The sequence below is a fragment of the Echinops telfairi genome, unplaced genomic scaffold (assembly GCF_000313985.2).
Source record: "Echinops telfairi isolate 266 unplaced genomic scaffold, ASM31398v2 ScPeMD7_2;HRSCAF=8, whole genome shotgun sequence".
In the NCBI taxonomy this organism is placed as follows: Eukaryota; Metazoa; Chordata; class Mammalia; order Afrosoricida; family Tenrecidae; genus Echinops; species Echinops telfairi.
This window is the reverse complement of record NW_022103898.1, coordinates 9,025,493-9,031,796: the sequence shown is the minus strand read 5'-3', so window position 1 is coordinate 9,031,796 and position 6,304 is coordinate 9,025,493.

Genomic DNA, 6,304 nt, shown 5'->3' with positions numbered 1-6,304 from the left:
GGCAAAAACAGTAGTCCTCTCTTGTCCTACCTCACTCCGTGCAACTTCTTTTTGTTTCTGTGAATGAAGAGGGACATGAAAAGATAGTGATTTGAGTATAAGATAGAAGAGGTGAAGTAAAAAATGAGGGAGGTGCTGTTAGCCATCCAAACAAATGAGTTTGAGAAATGTTTCCATGAATGGAATCATAGATTTGACAAATGTATTAAGTATAATGGAGAGTACTTTGAAGGTGATAAGGTTGTTTTTGAAAATTTTAAAACATAGCTTCAGGAAAAAAATCTTTTTGGGAGGTGGGGGATACCTCCTCATATACATATATAGACAAATATACATATATTTATACATCTCTATTTTTTCTTTCTTTTTTTCCTTCCTACCACACTATTATGTTTACCCACCATTCGCATCTCAGTAATTCTTCTCAGATACACTTCTATTGATCAAACATGACCAGAAAAGCTACACTCTCCTTGCCATCAATTTTAGAACATTTACTATTTCCCTGTATTTCATGGGTAAAATATTGAATGATTCAGGAAAAAACAGATTTATTAAATTTTTAAAAAGATGGAAAGAATACGGAGTCACTGTGTCAAAAAGAGCTAGTCAACTTTTAAGCATTTTAAGAGGTAGTCTATGAGCAAGAGTCAACAGTACTGAAGGAGGAAGTCCAAGCAGCACTGAAAGCGTTCGCCAAAACCAAGGATCCAGGAATTGATGGAACACCAATTGAAATGTTTCAACAAGCGGACGAAGCACCGGACGCACTCGCTCTTCTATGCCGAGAAACGTGGAAGTCTGGGCCAAGTGACTAGAAGAGATCTGTATTTGCACTAATTCCAAAATCAGATGACCCAACAGAACGCACAAATCATAAAACAACATCACTGATATCACACGCAAGTAAAATTTTGCTGAAGACCACTCAACAATGGTTGGAGCAGAAAATTGACAGGGAACTGCCAGAGGTTTAGGCTAGATTCAGTGGAAGACATGGGACAAGGGATATCTTTGCTGATGTCAGATAGATCTTGGCCAAAAGAGAGAATACCAGAAAAACATTTACTTATGTTTTATTAACTATGCAAAAATTACTTGACTATGTGAATCATAAAAACTATGGATATCTTTGAGCAGAATGGGAATCCCAGAACACTACATTGTGCCCATGCAGAACCTGTGTATGGATCAAGAGACAGTTGTGATAATAGCACAAGGGAAACTGCAGGGTTTAAAATTGAGGAACGTGTGTGTCGGGGTTGTAGGCTCTCACCATACGTATTCAATTTGCATGCTGAGCAAATATCAGAGAAGCTGGATTATATGAAGAAGAGTGTGGCATCGGGATTGGGGGAAGGTTTACTAATAACCTGCAGGATGCAGATGACACCACCTTGCTTGCTGAAAGTGAGGAGGACTTGAAGCACCTGCCGACGAAGATCAAAGATTGCAGCCTTCAGTGTGGATACCAGATCAATGCAAATAAAACCAAAATCCTCACAACTGGACCCATAGGTAACAGACTGAGTTGCCAAGGATTTCATCTTGCTTAGATCCTCAGTCAGTGCTCCTGGAAGCAGCACCCGAAAGATCGAATGGCACATCCCAATGGCTGAATCTGCTGCATAAGACCTCTCTATAGTCTTGACAGGCTGTTGGGTTTTCCAGGCTCGGAAGCACAGAAGGAGGAGAGGCATAGAGATAAGAACTGATGCGAGGGTTTATAGGGGAGGGAGGGGTGGGGGTGGGATATAGGGAAGGTGAGGAGGTTGGGAGAGCAAATAATGTAAATGGGAGGGGAAGGAGCACTCTCTAGAATTGACGGTGATTCCACAACTCATTTGAAAAGCGACTTACCAGGTGGGGAAGAAAATGTTCTAAGATTGATTGTAGTAATGATGGTTCAACTCTTCTTGATGTGATTGAGCTATTGAATTGTGTGATATATGGACTAAGTGCCAATAAAATTGTTTAAAAAATAAGTAACCTCTTCCCTGGGGGATGGACAACAGAAAAGTGGGTGGAGGGAGACGCCAGACAGTGTAAGATATGACAAAATAATAATAATTTATAAATTCTCAAGGGTTCATGAGGAAGGGGGCACGGGCGGGGCAGGGGGAGGGAGGGGGAAATGAGGAGCTGATACCAAGGGCTCAAATAGAAAGCAAATATTTTGAGAATGACGATGGCGACAAATGTACAAATGTGCTTGACACAATGGATGGATGGATGGATTGTGATAAGAGTTGCGTGAGCCCCCAATAAAATGATTAAAAAAAAATTTTTTTTAAAGGACATCACATTGAGGAATAAGGTGCACCTGACACAAGCCATGGTATTTTCCATTGTTTCATATGCATGTGACAGTTGGGGCATTGAAGAAAGACCAAAGAATTGGTATATTTGAATTATGGTGCTGGTGAAAATATTGAAAGTACCATGCCCTGCCAAAAGAACACAGAGCGACCTTGGAAGATGTATGGTCGGAATGCTCCAAGGGCAAAAGGATGGTGAGACTTCACTGCACATGTTTTATTATCAGGAGAGGCCGGTCCCTGGAGGAGGATATCATACTTAGTAAAGGGACCAATAAGAAGACCTTGAACTAGATGGATTGACACAGCGACTGCAACGATGACTCAAACATAGGAACGTCATGAGCCTGTCGAAGGACAGGCGCATTGTTTTGTTCTGCCAATGGCATCTGGCAACAACAATCAGAAAAAAGGAATGAAAAATTCAAAGAGAGCCTAAACATGATGTGTGACACCATCGAGAGGAATAACTTCTGGATGATCAGAATTCCAGAAGTGGAAGGAAAACAGAAAGCACAACAAACAAACAAAAACCCGGAACATTGAAGAGTTTTGGGAAGTAAGGTTCTCTAACATTATGAAAGATGAGAAGAAATACATTCAAGAAGCTGAATAAACTCCAAAGTAGATCAACAAAATCTCCAAGACATAATCAAACGTTACCAATACAAAGATAAGGAAAAATCCCCAAATCAGCCTGAGAAATCTGAAAAATTACCCACCAAAGAGAACTAAACTCTGATTTCTTAGTAGAAACCATGCAGGCAAGAAGGCAATGGCTGCTGACTAAGACTGACCCACAACATTACCCCTCAACGGCTGTTCTTTTGGGTGTGGTTGGTCAGTTCCAAGTCACGGTGACCAAGCACAAGGGAATGAAGCACTGCCACTCATAACGAGTCTACGTCTGAGCCTACTGATGCAGCCCCGCCATCAATCCCACTCCTAGGCTCTCCTCTTTCCAGGGACTGGTCTCCCCGGATACCGTGTCCAAAATACATGAACTGAAGGCCTCCCCATCCTCACTTCTAAGAAGCATTCTGGCTTTCAAAACAGAGTTATTTTTTTCTTCTGTCCGTCCATGGCACCTTTGAAAGTCTTTACCAACACCGTAACTCACATGCATCGGTTCTTCTCCCGCCTTCCTTATTCCCTGTGCAGCTCTCGCTTGCCTATGAGGCTTTGGCTTGGGTCAGGCATCCCCTGATCCTTAACATGACACCTTGCTTTTCAATACTTTAAAGCTGTGTGTGCAGCAGATTTGCCCAAATGAAATAAGCCTTTTGATTTCTTGACTGCGGCTTCCATGTGTTGGTTGTAAAGTGAAATCCTTGACAACTTCAATCTCTTCTCCATTTGTCATGATTTTATCTAATAGTTTGTTTGTGAGGGTTTTTGGTTTTCTTGGCATGGCACTGTAATCCAAACTGCAGGTTGCCGCCTTCCATTTTCATCAGCAAGGGCTTCCAGTCTTCCACATTTTCAATCAGCACAGTTGAGTTATCTACATATCACAGGCTGCAACCAAGTCTTCTTCCAATCCGGATGCTGCCTTCTTCATACAGCCCAGCTTTCTGCATTATTTGTTTGGCATACAGACTGAACACATATGGTGAAAACATTCAACCCCGACACACGTCTTTCCTGAAATTAAACCACGCAGTATTCCCCTTTTTGTTCACATGAGTGCCTCTCAGTCCGTGTACAGATTCCACATGAACGCAATTAACCCTTCCCCCAAGAACAAAATGAAGCACAGAAAACACTTCATCCAAAAGAAATCAGGAAATCGTAAAAAGTAGAACAAATTAAAAATAAGTCAAAAGGGAAAACAAATGAAAAGGTGTTGACATTTAATTATAGTTATAATATCCATTAATTCACTTTCTGATGCGCTCGGCCTGAAGGTAAGGCTAGTCACATCCCTGGTCAATGATATGAGGGAATTCAATGGAGGCTTAATCCCCAAGGGGACTCTGAAAACAGATGATGGATTTGTTCACTGTCATCCATAGCCTTCTGCAAACCAGGTGCTCAGAATTTAAGCTTTGATACAATTCCCTACTCTGATCTTGGATGATGTTATTTACAATCCTTGGATCACACACACAGGCTCGTGACATCATCTTTTGATGTTTCCTGCATCATTTAGTATTTTGCTGGTAGAATCCTTCAATATTGAAATTTGAAGCTTGATGTTTCAGCTTGAGATACGCCGAACCCTTTCCCTCCTAACTCTGGGTCTTTGCACACCTCATTAGAATGCTTTGTCTTCGTGAGCTATCCTTTGAACATTTCTGTTCAGCTCTTTTACGTCATTGTTTCTTCCACTTGTTGTATGTTCAAGAGCAGGGACATTCACGTTGAGTCTCTGCCCGCCCCCCTTTGCCCCTTATATTTTAAATGACCCTTTTACATTCCTCAGGTATTCGATGTTCTCAATGTCATCCCACAACTCCTCTGGTCTTTGCTCATTAGTGTTCAATGTGTCAAATCTATTCTTGAGATGTTCTTTAAATTCAAGTGGGATTTACTCAAGGTTTTATCTTGGCTTTCATGGGTAAAACTTGATCTACTTTTCTTCAGCTTCAACGTGAAATTGTATACAAGCCCTTGATGGTCTGTTCCACAATTGGCCCCTGGGCCTGGTGTGGCTGATACCGATCGTCTCCATTGTCTCTCCCCACACATGTAGTCAATCTGATTCCTGTATATTCCATATGGTGATGTCCATGTGGATGGTCTCTCTTAATGTTGCTGGAAAAAGGTGTTGGCCTTGCAAATTCTATCATGCAATCTCCAGCTTCATTTCTATTTTTTCTTGGGGGGGTGGGTGTATTTCCGAGTGTGTTTTGACGCCATGGCATTAATTCATCAGAGCCATTTTCAAGAACAAAGAGTCTCCATTGTGCTGTGGTTTCCTAGATGTCTAATCCCATCTAGTTGGCGGCAGTCCCACTTATCTGAATTTGGCTGATCCAGACGCAGCAGGTGCTGACGTGAGAAGAACCGGGACCACTGGACACAATTGGAAGCGTTGGAGGGCTCATCAGTTGTCCTTAAATTTGCCGTTGTGTAGGGCACCCAGCCCAGCATCAGCTGCCAGTCGATGGCCCACACCAACCCCACCGTGGGCAGCCAGTTCTCCACCAGCTCCTGGCACCTCGTCATGAGCTCAGGAACCTCGTCAGTAGTGCAGTCACCTTCAGGGTCGCCCCCAGCATCACAGCAACATGCCAGTCACTGCATCTTAGAATCATTCATCATCGGAGAGGGTGTGGGTGGAATTTGGGCCCCTATCCATCACCACAGGAAGGAATCTTGCCAAGGAAGCTATGTGGGCAGGGAGCCTCAGTGTGGCTGAGAAGGACTGGGCGAGGGATGGTTTTTTAACCAAGCAAGACTAAGGAGGAGGACATTAGACTGACCTCAAGAACTGCCAGCCTGCCACCCTCAAAGGACAGTTGGTGCTCGGGGGCATAGACTCACGGCAACCCTAAGGACAAACAGAACCCGATGTACCGAACGAAGCACCTCCTGCTCCCGCGCCATCCTCACAATGGTGCTTATGGTTGAGCCCATTGCTGCAGCCCCTGCACCTGTCCGTCTTGCCAAGAGCCTTCCTTTTTGTTGCCCCATCTGCTTTACCAAGTGCGATGTCCCTTTTCAGGGACCAGTCTTTCCTGGTAACGTGTCCGAAGTACATGAGACAAAGTCTTGCCATGTTCGACTCGAAGGAGCATTCTGGCTGTACATCTTCCGAGACCGATCTGTGTGTTCTTTCGGCAGTCCCTGGTACTTTCAATCTTCTTTGCCAGCACCATAGTTCAACTGCCTCAATTGTTCGACAGGCTTCCCTATTCAATGTCCAACTTTCACATGCCTACGAGGCAATTAAAAACACCAAGGCGTGGGTTGGGCACACTTTAGTCCCCAACGTAACATCTTTGCTTCACAGCACTTTAGAGAGGTCTTGTGAATCAGAT